The following is a 17,753-nucleotide window of genomic DNA, read 5'->3' as shown; positions in this document are numbered from 1 at the left end:
TGAGACTAGATAAGGATGATACTAGATAAGGATGAGACTAGATAAGGATTATACTAGATGAGACTAGATAAGGATGATACTAGATAAGGATGAGACTAGATAAGGATGAGACTAGATGAGACTAGATAAGGATGAGACTAGATAAGGATGAGACTAGATGAGACAAAATCAGGATGAGACCAGATAAGGATGATACTAGATAAGGATGAGACTAGATAAGTGTGATACTAGATGAGACTAAATCAGGATGAGACTAGATAAAGATGAGACTAGATAAGACTAGATAAGGATGAGACTAGATAAGGATGAGACTAGATAAGGATGAGATGATATAAGGATCAGACTAGATGAGACTAGATAAGGATGAGACTAGATAAGTGTGATACTAGATGAGACTAAATCAGGATGAGACTAGATAAAGATGAGACTAGATGAGGATGATACTAGATAAGGATGAGACTAGATAAGGATGAGACTATATGAGACAAAATCAGGATGAGACCAGATAAGGATGATACTAGATAAGGATGAGACTAGATAAGTGTGATACTAGATGAGACTAAATCAGGATGAGACTAGATAAAGATGAGACTAGATAAGACTAGATAAGGATGAGACTAGATAAGGATGAGACTAGATAAGGATGAGATGATATAAGGATGAGACTAGATGAGACTAGATAAGGATGAGACTAGATAAGTGTGATACTAGATGAGACTAAATCAGGATGAGACTAGATAAAGATGAGACTAGATGAGGATGAGACTAGATAAGGATGAGACTATATGAGACAAAATCAGGATGAGACCAGATAAGGATGAGACTAGATAAGACTAGATAAGGATGAGACTAGATAAGGATGAGACTAGATAAGGATGAGATGATATAAGGATGAGACTAGATGAGACTAGATAAGGATGATACTAGATAAGGATGAGACTAGATAAGGATGAGACAAGATAAGGATGGGACTAGATAAGGGTAAGACCACATCAGGATGAGACTAGATAAGGATGATACTAGATAAAGATGAGACTAGATAAGGATGAGACTAGATAAGGATGAGACTACATGAGACTAGATAAGGATGAGACTAGATAAGGATGAGACCAGATAAGGATGAGTCTATATAAGGATGAGACTAGATAAGGGTGAGACTGGATAATGATGAGACTGGATAATGATGAGACTAGATAATGATGAGACTAGATAATGATGAGACTAGATAAGGATGAGTCTATATAAGGATGAGACAGGTTTTGTCTACAAACATGGTGTAGCTTTTTTGGGGTGATTCGAATAGTTGCAAGACTTCATGTGGACTCTCAGACCATGTGGACTCTCAGACCATGTGGACTCTCAGACCATGAGAAACATTATTTACAGATGGTTTGCGTATTCACTTGCATTTCAGAGTCAGTCCTCACCAGCAGTGATTCCCCTATCATTACTTAAGCCACCCTTAGCTCATAGCCTTCCAGTAACATTTGGCCGGTTCAATTGAACAATTAGGTGTTGGCAGCAGTTATATCACTCAGGGAAACTAGAGAGGAAATGCTTCATCAGTACTTCCTCCTCAGACTCCCTACATCCTTTATCTTTGGGGTTCTCTGCTCTCAGCTGACTGAGACTCAGCTCACTGTCTGCTGACTGATCTGATCTGTACATCATCCGTATCGGCTGCCTGCTGCAAATCACACTGTCCTGCTATGACTGTTTCTGTTACTGCTACTGTTACTACTTTCACTGTTTCTGTTACTGTTACTACTTTCACTGTCACTGTTTTTGTTACTGTTACTGTTACTACTTTCACTGTCACTGTTTCTGTTTCTGTTACTGTCACTGTTACTGTTACTACTTTCACTGTCACTGTTTCTGTTACTGTTACTGTTACTGTCACTGTTTCTGTTTCTGTTACTGTTACTGTCACTGTTACTGTTACTACTTTCACTGTCACTGTTTCTGTTTTTGTTACTGTTACTGTTACTACTTTCACTGTCACTGTTTCTGTTTCTGTTACTGTTACTGTCACTGTTACTGTTACTACTTTCACTGTCACTGTTTCTGTTTCTGTTACTGTTACTGTCACTGTTACTGTTACTACTTTCACTGTCACTGTTTCTGTTACTGTCACTGTTACTGTTACTACTTTCACTGTCACTGTTTCTGTTACTGTTACTGTTACTGTCACTGTTTCTGTTACTGTTACTGCTAATGTTACTGTTACTGTTACTACTTTCACTGTCACTGTTTCTGTTACTGCTACTGTCACTACTTTCACTGTTGCTGCTACTGTTACTGTTACTGTTGCTGCTACTGTTATTGCTACTGTTACTGTTACTACTTTCACTGTCACTGTTTCTGTTTCTGTTACTGTTACTGTCACTGTTACTGTTACTACTTTCACTGTCACTGTTTCTGTTACTGTTACTTTCACTGTCACTGTTTCTGTTACTGCTACTGTTACTACTTTCACTGTCACTGTTTCTGTTACTGCTACTGTTACTGTTACTGTTACTGCTACTGTCACTACTTTCACTGTTGCTGCTACTGTTACTGTTACTGCTACTGTTACTGCTACTGCTACTGTTACTGTTACTGCTACTGTTACTGTTACTGTTACTGCTACTGTTACTGTTACTGCTACTGTTACTGTTACTACTTTCACTGTCACTGTTTCTGTTACTGTTACTGTTACTACTTTCACTGTCACTGTTTCTGTTACTGCTACTGTTACTGCTACTGTCACTACTTTCACTGTTGCTGCTACTGTTACTGTTACTGCTACTGTTACTGCTACTGCTACTGTTACTGTTACTGCTACTGTTACTGTTACTGCTACTGTTACTGTTACTGCTACTGTTACTGCTACTGTTACTGCTACTGTCACTACTTTCACTGTTGCTGCTACTGTTACTGTTACTGTTACTGCTACTGTTACTGTTACTGTTACTGTTACTGTCACTACTTTCACTGTTGCTGCTACTGTTACTGTTACTACTTTCACTGTCACTGTTTCTGTTACTGCTACTGTTACTGCTACTGTCACTACTTTCACTGTTGCTGCTACTGTTACTGTTGCTGCTACTGTTATTGCTACTGTTACTGCTACAGTAGCGTTAGGTTTAGAATTAGGTTTAGGAGCTAGGACTAGTTGTAGGGTTAGGGTTAGGACAAGGGTTAGGAGCAAGGGTTAGGTTTTGGGGTCAGGGTTAGGGAAAATAGGATTTTGAATGGGACAAGGTCAGTTACACACACACACACACACACACACACACACACGTGTAAAAGTGAATTCCTCATACTACAGTAACATGCATGATAAAACACGAGAAAGGAGTTGCCTTGTCATGCAGAGTACATAACTAACATGCAAAACTAAACTGTATCGTCTCCTGTCATTTAGTCTACAGACAGACAGGCCCAAGTCACATGGAACAACAGAGTGAAGAATCGTACAGTCATTTAGATCTGTTCTTGTAGTTTTTTATTTCACCTTTATTTAACCAGGTAGGCAAGTTGAGAACACCTTTATTTAACCAGGTAGGCTAGTTGAGAACACCTTTATTTAACCAGGTAGGCTAGTTGAGAACACCTTTATTTAACCAGGTAGGCTAGTTGAGAACACCTTCATTTAACCAGGTAGGCTAGTTGAGAACACCTTTATTTAACCAGGTAGGCTAGTTGAGAACACCTTTATTTAACCAGGTAGGCTAGTTGAGAACACCTTTATTTAACCAGGTAGGCTAGTTGAGAACACCTTTATTTAACCAGGTAGGCTAGTTGAGAACACCTTTATTTAACCAGGTAGGCTAGTTGAGAATACCTTTATTTAACCAGGTAGGCTAGTTGAGAACACCTTTATTTAACCAGGTAGGCTAGTTGAGAACACCTTTATTTAACCAGGTAGGCTAGTTGAGAACAAGTTCTCATTTACAACTGCGACCTGGCCAAGATAAAGCAAAGCAGTGTGATACAGACAACAACACAGAGTTACACATGGAATAAACAAACATACAGTCAATAACACAATAGAGAAAATATATATACAGTGTGTGCAAATGAGGTAGGATAAGGGAGGTAAGACAATAAATAGGCCATGGTGGTGAAATAACTACAATATAGCAATTAAACACTGGAGTGATAGATGTGCAGAAGATGAGTGTGCAAGTAGAAATACTGGGGTGCAAAGAATTAAGTGTCTGCCATCACCTGCTGGATGTTATATACGCTGAATATACTGTATCACCACAGCAGGTAGTGCCAGTTTACATGAGGGGTAACAGATGTGGTGTGTGTAGGGTGGAGGGGGTGTTGTCTGTACACATGTGTGTCAAATCAAAAATCAAGTCACATGTTATTTGTCCCATACACGTGTTTAGCAGATGTTATTGTGGGTGTAGTGAAATGCTTGTGTTTCTAGCTCCAACAGTGCAGCAATATCTAACAGTAATATCCAACCATTTCACAACAATACACACAATCTAAAGAAAAGGAAAGGAATTAAGAATATATAAATATTTGGGTGAGCAATGTCAGAACAGCATAGACTAAGATGTAGTAGAATACAGTATATACATATAAGGTGAGTAATGCAAAATATGTCAACATTATTAAAGTGACTAGTGTTCCATTATTAAAGTGACCAATGATTCCAAATCTATGTATATAGGGCAGCAGCCCCAAATGTGCTAGTGATGGCTATTTAACAGCATTTAACAGTCTGATGGCCTTGAGATAGAAGCTGTTTTTCAGTCTCTAGGTCCCAGCTTTGATGCACCTGTACTGACCTCGCCTTCTGGATGGTAGCGGGGTGAACAGGCAGTGGCTCAGGTGGTTCTTGTCTTTGATAATCTTTTTGGCCTTCCAAATGTGTGAATAAAACACCCCCTCCACTGTGTGTTAACTACTCATTTATACAGTTAATGCGTTAACTACACTGTTTGTATACAGTTAATGTGTGTGTGTGTGTGTGTGTCTCGTTGTTGTACTGATGATGATAGATGGTTAGTTAACCCAGGGCTGAGGGGGAGTCCCCTGTCCTGTCACTCTCTATTGATTGTTTGGAAATCTAAAGGCAGCTGTAACTCGGCCAATCAGTGATGTGTTTATATATGTGTGTGTGTGGTAAGTGGTTGCCGTTGGCTGGTGTTTTGTGTTGTTTTGGCTCATTAAACTCTCTGGAATTTAATGTTGATGTCTGCGTGTGTGTGTGTGTGTTTCGATGGGGGCTCCTGCAGACTTCTCCTACTCATGATGTTCTCATGGTGTGGGTGGTGGAGTGGGTGGTGGAGGGGAGGGGGTGGTGGTAGGGAGTGGGTGGTGAAGGCTTCTGTTGCAGCCACCTAGTTGGCATGCAGATGTAGGGGTCCACTGTGGCACTTTCTATAGTTGTAGTTTTCCTTAATCTCAGACAGATTGCTCAGCAGTGTGAACGCATTTCTGTGTGTGTGTGTGTGTGTGTGTGTGGGTGTGTGTGTGTGTGTGTGTGTGTGTGTGTGTGTGTGTGTGTGTGTGTGTGTGTGTGTGTGTGTGTGTGTGTGTGTGTATATTGAGCCCCATAGTATGAGTCATAATACCCATAAAACCTAGCAGTGGAAATGCTTCCAGTAATTTTCCAACCATTCACTTTATCCATTGTGGATTTTAGAAACCCTTCAAATAAAGGCTGTATTTTGTGTAGGCTTATCCTGGTATGACGTTTTGATAAGCATATAAATCTCTCTCTGACAAAATTACTTTTATCAATATATTCGCCTGTATTTACACCCCCCCACCTCATACAGAACTACAGATGCCTGTCTAAAGCTTCATGTCATCAGGGCCATGATGACCTCGACGAGACTGATGAATTGAGGCAAAGGTAAGAATCTCTAGATGCACTATCTAATGTTAGTAATTAATACATTGGCTAAAGTTGTTTAAATGTACAATTCTGTTATCTGTCTTGGGAAAGTTTTAAATTGTAAATGCCTGTTATCTACCTTGTTAGCTCATGGTTAGCTAGTTAGCAACATTAGCCTGGATAGATTAGCAGTCTATTTGTCTCACTTTTGTTGCCAGCGGTTTAGACATTAATGGCTGTGTGTTGAGTTATTTTGAGGGGACAGCAAATTTACACTGTTATACAAGCTGTACACTCACTACTTTACATTGTAGCAAAGTGTCATTTCTTCAGTGTTGTCACATGAAAAGGTATACTCAAATATTTACAAAAATGTGAGGGGTGTACTCACTTTTGTGATATACTGTAAATGCAGACCTGTGTCACGTTCGTTAGAATAAATGTCGGACTAAGGCGCAGCGGATGTTGAGTTCCACATTATTTATTAGAAAGTGAAACTAAGTAAAGACAAAAACAAATAAACAATAAACTAACAACGAACCGTGACTACAGAGATGCTACGTGCACTATCTCAGAACAATATCCCATAAACACAGGTGGGAAAAACAGCTACTTAAATATGATCCCCAATTTGGGACAACGATTACCAGCTGCCTCTAATTGGGAATCATACACAATCACCAACATAGAAAAACAAACCTAGAACCCCACATAGAAATAATAAACTAGACTAACCCCCAGTCACGCCTTGACCTACTCTACCATAGAAAATAAGGGCTCTCTATGGTCAGGTCGTGACAACCTGAAGAAAATTAAGCAGCACTTTGAAAGCAAGCATTACAAGTCTCAAATGGTCCCAGTACTGGTTGATGTGCAGGCCTAAGTGGTCACACACACTCAAATGGACCTACAGCTGGGGTAAGATTCTTCCATCATTCACACACAGTAGACATAGTGTAAACCACCATGTTGTCAACAAAATGCTGTCCTCAATGCCCAAAATGATTTGAATGCTGCAACTAAGACGGAAGGACGTTGAGAGACACACTCTGAGGCCCAGAGTATGACTGGACATGGGGTAACAACAATCTAAAGGGGTGTTGAAGCACACCAGCACCACATTTTATGTTTATTCTATGGCCAACCATCCCTCTAGCTACCCCTTATTCCACACTATGCCTTTCATGCCCCATGGTCCCTCAACTTCAGACCCTTTTAACTCTCCATCTTATCGCTGTAAAACCACCCTACGTTCACCCAATTTCCCTATGCTGCTTCCTTCACTTGTTCTTCTCCAGATTTGATCATATCTAGACTCAGAAACACATTTAAAAGTGTTGTGGTGTACTGTTTTTACTACCTTTCTTTCACCTATGTAAATTCTGTCCTCCTGCTCATCCTGGGGTTCAGGCTGAATGCAATGGTAAAGGTGCTGCCCACAATAGCTGTGTTTAGGCATGGCTACATGGACCTGTTACACTAGAAGGGTGTTGATATAGCTGTGTTTAGGCATGGCTACATGGACCTGTTACACTAGAAGGGTGTTGATATAGCTGTGTTTAGGCATGGCTACATGGACCTGTTACACTAGAAGGGTGTTGATATAGCTGTGTTTAGGCATGGCTACATGGACCTGTTACACTAGAAGGGTGTTGATATAGCTGTGTTTAGGCATGGCTACATGGACCTGTTACATTGACCAGAAGGGTGTTGATATAGCCTTGTTTAGGCATGGCTACATGGACCTGTTACACTAGAAGGGTGTTGATATAGCTGTGTTTAGGCATGGCTACATGGACCTGTTACACTAGAAGGGTGTTGATATAGCTGTGTTTAGGCATGGCTACATGGACCTGTTACACTAGAAGGGTGTTGATATAGCTGTGTTTAGACATGGCTACATGGACCTGTTACACTAGTAGGGTGTTGATATAGCTGTGTTTAGGCATGGCTACATGGACCTGTTACATTGACTAGAAGGGTGTTGATATAGCTGTGTTTAGACATGGCTACATGGTCCTGTTACACTAGAAGGGTGTTGATATAGCTGTGTTTAGACATGGCTACATGGACCTGTTACATTGACTAGAAGGGTGTTGATATAGCTGTGTTTAGGCATGGCTACATGGACCTGTTACATTGACCAGAAGGGTGTTGATATAGCTGTGTTTAGGCATGGCTACATGGACCTGTTACATTGACTAGAAGGGTGTTGATATAGCTGTGTTTAGACATGGCTACATGGTCCTGTTACACTAGAAGGGTGTTGATATAGCTGTGTTTAGGCATGGCTACATGGACCTGTTACACTAGAAGGGTGTTGATATAGCTGTGTTTAGGCATGGCTACATGGACCTGTTACACTAGAAGGGTGTTGATATAGCTGTGTTTAGGCATGGCTACATGGACCTGTTACACTAGAAGGGTGTTGATATAGCTGTGTTTAGACATGGCTACATGGACCTGTTACATTGACTAGAAGGGTGTTGATATAGCTGTGTTTAGACATGGCTTCATGGACCTGTTACATTGACCGGAAGGGTGTTGAGATAGCTGTGTTTAGGCATGGCTACATGGACCTGTTACTCTAGAAGGGTGTTGATATAGCTGTGTTTAGGCATGGCTACATGGACCTGTTACACTAGAAGGGTGTTGATATAGCTGTGTTTAGGCATGGCTACATGGACCTGTTACACTAGAAGGGTGTTGATATAGCTGTGTTTAGACATCGCTACATGGACCTGTTACATTGACTAGAAGGGTGTTGAAATAGCTGTGTTTAGACATGGCTACATGGACCTGTTACATTGACCAGAAGGGTGTTGAGATAGCTGTGTTTAGGCATGGCTACATGGACCTGTTACACTAGAAGGGTGTTGATATAGCTGTGTTTAGACATGGCTACATGGACCTGTTACACTAGAAGGGTGTTGATATAGCTGTGTTTAGGCATGGCTACATGGACCTGTTACATTGACTAGAAGGGTGTTGATATAGCTGTGTTTAGGCATGGCTACATGGACCTGTTACATTGACCAGAAGGGTGTTGATATAGCTGTGTTTAGGCATGGCTACATGGACCTGTTACATTGACCAGAAGGGTGTTGATATAGCTGTGTTTAGGCATGGCTACATGGACCTGTTACATTGACTAGAAGGGTGTTGATATAGCTGTGTTTAGGCATGGCTACATGGACCTGTTACATTGACTAGAAGGGTGTTGATATAGCTGTGTTTAGGCATGGCTACATGGACCTGTTACATTGACTAGAAGGGTGTTGATATAGCTGTGTTTAGGCATGGCTACATGGACCTGTTACACCAGAAGGGTGTTGATATAGCTGTGTTTAGGCATGGCTACATGGACCTGTTACATTGACCAGAAGGGTGTTGATATAGCTGTGTTTAGGCATGGCTACATGGACCTGTTACATTAACCAAATCAAATCAGATCAAATTTTATTTGTCACATACACATGGTTAGCAGATGTTAATGCGAGTGTAGCGAAATGCTTGTGCTTCTAGTTCCGACAATGCAGTAATAACCAACAAGTAATCTAACTAACAATTCCAAAACTACTGTCTTATACACAGTGTAAGGGGATAAAGAATATGTACATAAGGATATATGAATGAGTGATGGTACAGAGCAGCATAGGCAAGATACAGTAGATGGTATCGAGTACAGTATATACATATGAGATGAGTATGTAAACAAAGTGGCATAGTTAAAGTGGCTAGTGATACATGTATTACATAAGGATACAGTCGATGATATAGAGTACAGTATATACGTATGCATATGAGATGAATAATGTAGGGTAAGTAACATTATATAAGGTAGCATTGTTTAAAGTGGCTAGTGATATATTTACATCATTTCCCATCAATTCCCATTATTAAAGTGGCTGGAGTTGAGTCAGTGTCAGTGTGTTGGCAGCAGCCACTCAATGTTAGTGGTGGCTGTTTAACAGTCTGATGGCCTTGAGATAGAAGCTGTTTTTCAGTCTCTCGGTCCCAGCTTTGATGCACCTGTACTGACCTCGCCTTCTGGATGATAGCGGGGTGAACAGGCAGTGGCTCGGGTGGTTGATGTCCTTGATGATCTTTATGGCCTTCCTGTAACATCGGGTGGTGTAGGTGTCCTGGAGGGCAGGTAGTTTGCCCCCGGTGATGCATTGTGCAGACCTCACTACCCTCTGGAGAGCCTTACGGTTGAGGGCGGAGCAGTTGCCGTACCAGGCGGTGATACAGCCTGCCAGGATGCTCTCGATTGTGCATCTGTAGAAGTTTGTGAGTGCTTTTGGTGACAAGCCGAATTTCTTCAGCCTCCTGAGGTTGAAGAGGCGCTGCTGCGCCTTCTTCACGATGCTGTCTGTGTGGGTGGACCAATTCAGTTTGTCTGTGATGTGTATGCCGAGGAACTTAAAACTTGCTACCCTCTCCACTACTGTTCCATCGATGTGGATAGGGGGGTGTTCCCTCTGCTGTTTCCTGAAGTCCATAATCATCTCCTTAGTTTTGTTGACGTTGAGTGTGAGGTTATTTTCCTGACACCACACTCCGAGGGCCCTCACCTCCTCCCTGTAGGCCGTCTCGTCGTTGTTGGTAATCAAGCCTACCACTGTTGTGTCGTCCGCAAACTTGATGATTGAGTTGGAGGCGTGCGTGGCCACGCAGTCGTGGGTGAACAGGGAGTACAGGAGAGGGCTCAGAACGCACCCTTGTGGGGCCCCAGTGTTGAGGATCAGCGGGGAGGAGATGTTGTTGCCTACCCTCACCACCTGGGGGCGGCCCGTCAGGAAGTCCAGTACCCAGTTGCACAGGGCGGGGTCGAGACCCAGGGTCTCGAGCTTGATGACGAGCTTGGAGGGTACTATGGTGTTGAATGCCGAGCTGTAGTCAATGAACAGCATTCTCACATAGGTATTCCTCTTGTCCAGATGGGTTAGGGCAGTGTGCAGTGTGGTTGAGATTGCATCGTCTGTGGACCTATTTGGGCGGTAAGCAAATTGGAGTGGGTCTAGGGTGTCAGGTAGGGTGGAGGTGATATGGTCCTTGACTAGTCTCTCAAAGCACTTCATGATGACGGAAGTGAGTGCTACGGGGCGGTAGTCATTTAGCTCAGTTACCTTAGCTTTCTTGGGAACAGGAACAATGGTGGCCTTCTTGAAGCATGTGGGAACAGCAGACTGGTATAGGGATTGATTGAATTTGTCCGTAAACACACCGGCCAGCTGGTCTGCGCATGCTCTGAGGGCGCGGCTGGGGATGCCGTCTGGGCCTGCAGCCTTGCGAGGGTTAACACGTTTAAATGTCTTACTCACCTCGGCTGCAGTGAAGGAGAGACCGCATGTTTTCGTTGCAGGCCGTGTCAGTGGCACTGTATTGTCCTCAAAGCGGGCAAAAAAGTTATTTAGTCTGCCTGGGAGCAAGACATCCTGGTCCGTGGCTGGGCTGGATTTCTTCCTGTAGTCCGTGATTGACTGTAGACCCTGCCACATGCCTCTTGTGTCTGAGCCGTTGAATTGAGATTCTACTTTGTCTCTGTACTGACGCTTAGCTTGTTTGATAGCCTTGCGGAGGGAATAGCTGCACTGTTTGTATTCGGTCATGTTACCAGACACCTTGCCCTGATTAAAAGCAGTGGTTCGCGCTTTCAGTTTCCCGCGAATGCTGCCATCAATCCACGGTTTCTGGTTAGGGAATGTTTTAATCGTTGCTATGGGAACGACATCTTCAACGCACATTCTAATGATATAGGGTGTTGATATAACTGTGTTTAGGCATGGCTACATGGACCTGTTACACTAGAAGGGTGTTGATATAGCTGTGTTTAGGCATGGCTACATGGACCTGTTACATTGACTAGAAGGGTGTTGATATAGCTGTGTTTAGGCATGGCTTCATGGACCTGTTACACTAGAAGGGTGTTGATATAGCTGTGTTTAGGCATGGCTACATGGACCTGTTACATTGACTAGAAGGGTGTTGATATAGTTGTGTTTAGGCATGGTAACATGGACCTGTTACATTGACTAGAAGGGTGTTGATATAGCTGTGTTTAGGCATGGCTACATGGACCTGTTACACTAGAAGGGTGTTGATATAGCTGTGTTTAGGCATGGCTACATGGACCTGTTACATTGACTAGAAGGGTGTTGATATAGCTGTGTTTAGGCATGGCTACATGGACCTGTTACACTAGAAGGGTGTTGATATAGTTGTGTTTAGGCATGGCTTCATGGACCTGTTACACTAGAAGGGTGTTGATATAGCTGTGTTTAGGCATGGCTACATGGACCTGTTACATTGACTAGAAGGGTGTTGATATAGTTGTGTTTAGGCATGGTAACATGGACCTGTTACATTGACTAGAAGGGTGTTGATATAGCTGTGTTTAGGCATGGCTACATGGACCTGTTACACTAGAAGGGTGTTGATATAGCTGTGTTTAGGCATGGCTACATGGACCTGTTACATTGACTAGAAGGGTGTTGATATAGCTGTGTTTAGGCATGGCTACATGGACCTGTTACACTAGAAGGGTGTTGATATAGTTGTGTTTAGGCATGGCTACATGGTCCTGTTACACTAGAAGGGTGTTGATATAGCTGTGTTTAGACATGGCTACATGGACCTGTTACACTAGAAGGGTGTTGATATAGCTGTGTTTAGACATGGCTACATGGACCTGTTACATTGACTAGAAGGGTGTTGATATAGTTGTGTTTAGGCATGGCTACATGGACCTGTTACATTGACTAGAAGGGTGTTGATATAGCTGTGTTTAGGCATGGCTACATGGACCTGTTACATTGACTAGAAGGGTGTTGATATAGCTGTGTTTAGGCATGGCTACATGGACCTGTTACATTGACTAGAAGGGTGTTGATATAGCTGTGTTTAGGCATGGCTACATGGACCTGTTACACTAGAAGGGTGTTGATATAGTTGTGTTTAGGCATGGCTACATGGACCTGTTACATTGACTAGAAGGGTGTTGATATAGCTGTGTTTAGGCATGGCTACATGGACCTGTTACATTGACTAGAAGGGTGTTGATATAGCTGTGTTTAGACATGGCTACATGGTCCTGTTACACTAGAAGGGTGTTGATATAGCTGTGTTTAGGCATGGCTACATGGACCTGTTACACTAGAAGGGTGTTGATATAGCTGTGTTTAGACATGGCTTCATGGACCTGTTACACTAGAAGGGTGTTGATATAGCTGTGTTTAGGCATGGCTTCCTTGTTTTGAGTCTGTTAGGTGTGTTTCTCATTCTGCTGGAGTTGACCTAGTATTTTATATAAAAGCTACCTTACACCTTCAATTGTTTCTACATTTGTAACTCACCAACCAAAAATTACAATATGCTGTTTTACATGGTGTTATTTGTGCTGGTCTAAATCCTAAAATTGAAAATCAGAAGAATCTGTGTGTTGTTCTCTGATGGGAATAATAGTTCATATGGTGCTCTTCGATGTCCCAGGTTTGTGGCATTGATGAAGAAATCATTTCATCTTTACTTACATTCAGGTGTTTATATGTTATGTATAAAAGGCACATGCATGCATTGTTTACTATTTAGATTTCATTAAAACAATTGAATTGTTGGAGTTAAGGTGTGTGGTGTTTATTTCTTTATTATCAAATGAGGAGAGACAAACTCATCACACAAGTCAGATTTACACATAAACTAATCTTAATGCACTTATTAATAAGGAAAGCAGGTCACACCACACACACAAGTTAATGATGTGAGTACCCTGCAATAGTGATGGCTGGTCAACGAACCACCCTTATATGATTCGTTGAGAGCCCCGACACAAAGGAAACAAAGCTCTTTTATAGCAAAGATACACCCCCTTAGTCTACATGACAAACAACAGATGGTGTGGAATGGGTCACAAGGTTAGGATTTGCATAAAATAAATGGACAGTAGACAGTATCTGCTGTAAAGACTGTTCTCATTGTGTGGAAACCAGGGTCTGGCCCCCAAAAACAAAGTTCCTCTCATCATTATCCATACAGGAGCCATCTCTATCCTGGTACCTCCCAGCACACAAACACCAACTCATGCTATGGAATGCGTTCTTTAGGTTTTATCACCAAAGGCATGGTAAATCCACGGTCAGCATTGAGCCCCCAGGGGCCCAATTCAGAAGACCATGCCCAGATGACAGTGTTATAAGACCCCTATTCTATTCCACAAAACAACCATTTGATGCAATAACAGTATTATAACATCATCTTGTAATTCCGCTCTCACAGGTGTTTGATGTGATTGATGGTTGACTGGTGCATTCTGGTCAAAAAAATATGCTTATTCATTCATGATTATGGATACATTCTGCAATGAGTTCATTTGGCTTTGAATCTGCAACAGAACATGTCAACAAGTTAGTTCTCAATTGCTTTAATACAGCAGTGCATTCTAACACCATGCCAACTTATTCATATAGCTGGCTGACAGCAAACGTGTCAGCTAGAGATGAAGTGCAAGAGCTTGCAGGGATTTGTAGTCTACGTGCAAGAGCTTGCAGGGATTTGTAGTCATGATGTCTATTTGATGCTAATTAGCATTTTGGAATCCGAGAGTAAATAGAGCTGAATATAGAGATAAAAGTCTCCTTGTCTGAGAGAGATTTACACGAGAGCGAACCATTTCCATGTTTCACTGCTAGGTTTTATGACGCGTCCAATGTGGGGCTCAATTGTGTAGGTAGGGGGTGTATGTGTGTAGGTAGGGGGTGTATGTGTGTAGGTAGGGGGTGTATGTGTGTAGGTAGGGGGGTGTATGTGTGTAGGTAGGGGGTGTATGTGTGTAGGTAGGGGGTGTATGTGTGTAGGTAGGGGGTGTATGTGTGTAGGTAGGGGGTGTATGTGTGTAGGTAGGGGGCGTATGTGTGTAGGTAGGGGGGTGTATGTGTGTAGGGCAGGGGGTGTATGTGTGTAGGTAGGGGGTGTATGTGTGTAGGTAGGGGGGGGGCGTATGTGTGTAGGTAGGGGGGGTGTATGTGTGTAGGTAGGGGGGTGTATGTGTGTAGGTAGGGGGCGTATGTGTGTAGGTAGGGGGTGTATGTGTGTAGGTAGGGGGTGTATGTGTGTAGGTAGGGGGTGTATGTGTGTAGGTAGGGGGTGTATGTGTGTAGGTAGGGGGTGTATGTGTGTAGGTAGGGGGTGTATGTGTGTAGGTAGGGGGGTGTATGTGTGTAGGTAGGGGGTGTATGTGTGTAGGTAGGGGGGCGTATGTGTGTAGGTAGTGGGGTGTATGTGTGTAGGTAGGGGGTGTATGTGTGTAGGTAGGGGGTGTATGTGTGTAGGTAGGGGGTGTATGTGTGTAGGTAGGGGGTGTATGTGTGTAGGTAGGGGGTGTATGTGTGTAGGTAGGGGGGCGTATGTGTGTAGGTAGGGGGGTGTATGTGTGTAGGTAGGGGGTGTATGTGTGTAGGTAGGGGGTGTATGTGTGTAGGTAGGGGGCGTATGTGTGTAGGTAGGGGGTGTATGTGTGTAGGTAGGGGGCGTATGTGTGTAGGTAGGGGGCGTATGTGTGTAGGTGGGGGGTGTATGTGTGTAGGTAGGGGGCGTATGTGTGTAGGTAGGGGGCGTATGTGTGTTTGTGTGTATGGGTGTATGTGTGTTTGTGTGTATGGGTGTATGTGTGTTTGTGTGTATGTGTGTTTGTGTGTATGGGTGTATGTGTGTATGGGTGTATGGGTGTATGTGTGTTTGTGTGTATGGGTGTATGTGTGTTTGTGTGTATGGGTGTATGTGTGTTTGTGTGTATGGGTGTATGTGTGTTTGTGTGTATGGGTGTATGTGTGTTTGTGTGTATATGTGTTTGTGTGTATGGGTGTATGTGTGTTTGTGTGTATGGGTGTATGGGTGTATGTGTGTTTGTGTGTATGGGTGTATGTGTGTTTGTGTGTATGGGTGTATGTGTGTTTGTGTGTATGTGTGGGCCATGTGAGTGCTTATATTTGTCCTATTTCACACAAGTCTATATTGAGACACCCTCGGAGAGTGGAGTCACGGCCAGGGTTTGCCATTATCAACGGTGTCCCTGGTGCAATTAGGGTTAAATGCCTTGCTCAAGGGCACATCAACAGATTTTTTTACCTTGTCGGTTCAGTTATAAGTAGCAACCTTTCAGTTACTGGCCCAACGCTCTAACCGCTAGGCTACCTGCTGCCACGTGTGCATGTAGTGTGTGTGTGTGTGTGTGTGTGTGTGTGTGTGTGTGTGTGTGTGTGTGTGTGTGTGTATGTGTGTGTGTAAATCATACATCTAACCTTGGATCCCACACTAGGGTGATAATGTTACTTGATCTGTGTACTATAAGCAAGGCCAGCTATACAGTGACACATAATCTTCCATTATCAGTCATGTAACGTCATTAATGGCTAAGAAATATAGACTAAAAGGCTATGTCGATGGGAAAAACATTCTCTCAATAGAAAGGAAGACATATCCACACAGTAATGAGGACTCAATAATCATGGATTGCTTGGGTATAGGATTCAACGCGTCTTTTATTGTAGGAGGGGAACTCACCTTCTCCATTGTATTGCATTCTACAATATATGAACACGTAGCATAAAGAGAAATATTGTCTTCCTGGTTGCCTTCAGTCATGTTGTCATAAAAGATCACCCCAGTTGAGCGCATAACGTAATGCAGTTATGATGTATCATTTCTCCCTAACATCATCATTCCGTTGTAGCCTAGTACGTACTCACACACATACGTTAGGAGAACGATGGTGACACAGCAATGAAACGGTCATTATCTCTATCTTGTCTTCTCCTCTTCCTTTATCCAACTATCCCTCCCTCAAAGCATCCTTCCATTAAATCTATAGAAGACTAATGTATGGTGCTTTCAGCACCTCGTGGTCGTACCGAGAAGAGCCACACAAAAGCCCATCATTCCCGGCTCCGGCGAGCCATTAACAAAGCCTCGACAGACAATTTACTCACCTCTCACAATGGCGAGTAGGCACAGCAGCAGCGTCCAAGCGCCCATCGCTGCTCAGATGCGTGCGTATGTGTGCGCTCCGAACCAAAAGGTGCTCACTCGAACCTCGAACGCCTCCGGAACAGACGCAGTGTACTCTTCTTGATATTCCGTTATTAATTCTTCACTCGGTACCTGTCATGGTTCCGTCAGGTCTTCTCAGTACAGACATAGTTTTTATTCGTGTGTAAAATCTCCAGGTATACTTGGGAGTCGAGTCGAGCTGGATTGGCTGTCCGTGTTGTGTTTAACAGCCTGGTCTCATAGACTAGACGTAACATAGTAAATGTAAATCGGGGATACTCAAATTAGTTTGTTATGGTTTGGTATGGTTACATAAGACAGAAGGTTACTTAAGGCAAGAACTAAAGTAGGGTGGTTGGTCCGGGTGGATGGGTGGTTTAATTTGAAGGTTGATGGGTGGGAATATAACGCAAAAGTATAGCAACCCAAAAGTTGCATTTAGAATCTCATCACGGACAACTTTAGCATTTTAACGAATTACCAATTTTGCAACTTCTTATGACTTTTGATCTATTTTGCAACTATTTAGCATGTTAGCTAACCCTTTCCCTGACCCTAACCTTAACCTAACTCCTAACCTTAACCCTAACCCATAGCCTAGGTAATGTTAGCCACCTAGCTAATGTTACTGTTAGGATTTTGTAACATATGATACGTTTGCAATTTGTAGGATATCATACAATTTGTAATTCGTAACATATCATATGAAATGAATGATGGACATCCACTAATTAATACATACAGAGTCTTGCAAAACTATTCATTCCCCCTGGTGTTTTTTCCTATTTTGTTGCATGGATGGATTTCATGTAATGGACATACACAAAATAGTCCAAATTGGTGAAGTGAAGTGTATTTCTTG

General features: G+C 42.6%; 1 pseudogene; it reads right to left on the bottom strand.

Annotated features, from left to right (window-relative positions):
• Positions 1 to 17,102, bottom strand: part of LOC112238660 — a 53,415-nt pseudogene extending 36,313 nt beyond the window's left edge.
• Positions 17,103 to 17,753: the final 651 nt, after the last annotated feature.

The sequence above is a fragment of the Oncorhynchus tshawytscha genome, linkage group LG03 (genome assembly GCF_018296145.1).
Source record: "Oncorhynchus tshawytscha isolate Ot180627B linkage group LG03, Otsh_v2.0, whole genome shotgun sequence".
In the NCBI taxonomy this organism is placed as follows: Eukaryota; Metazoa; Chordata; class Actinopteri; order Salmoniformes; family Salmonidae; genus Oncorhynchus; species Oncorhynchus tshawytscha.
The sequence above is the reverse complement of the archived record's forward strand: the minus strand, read 5'-3'. Positions and strand labels throughout refer to the sequence as shown.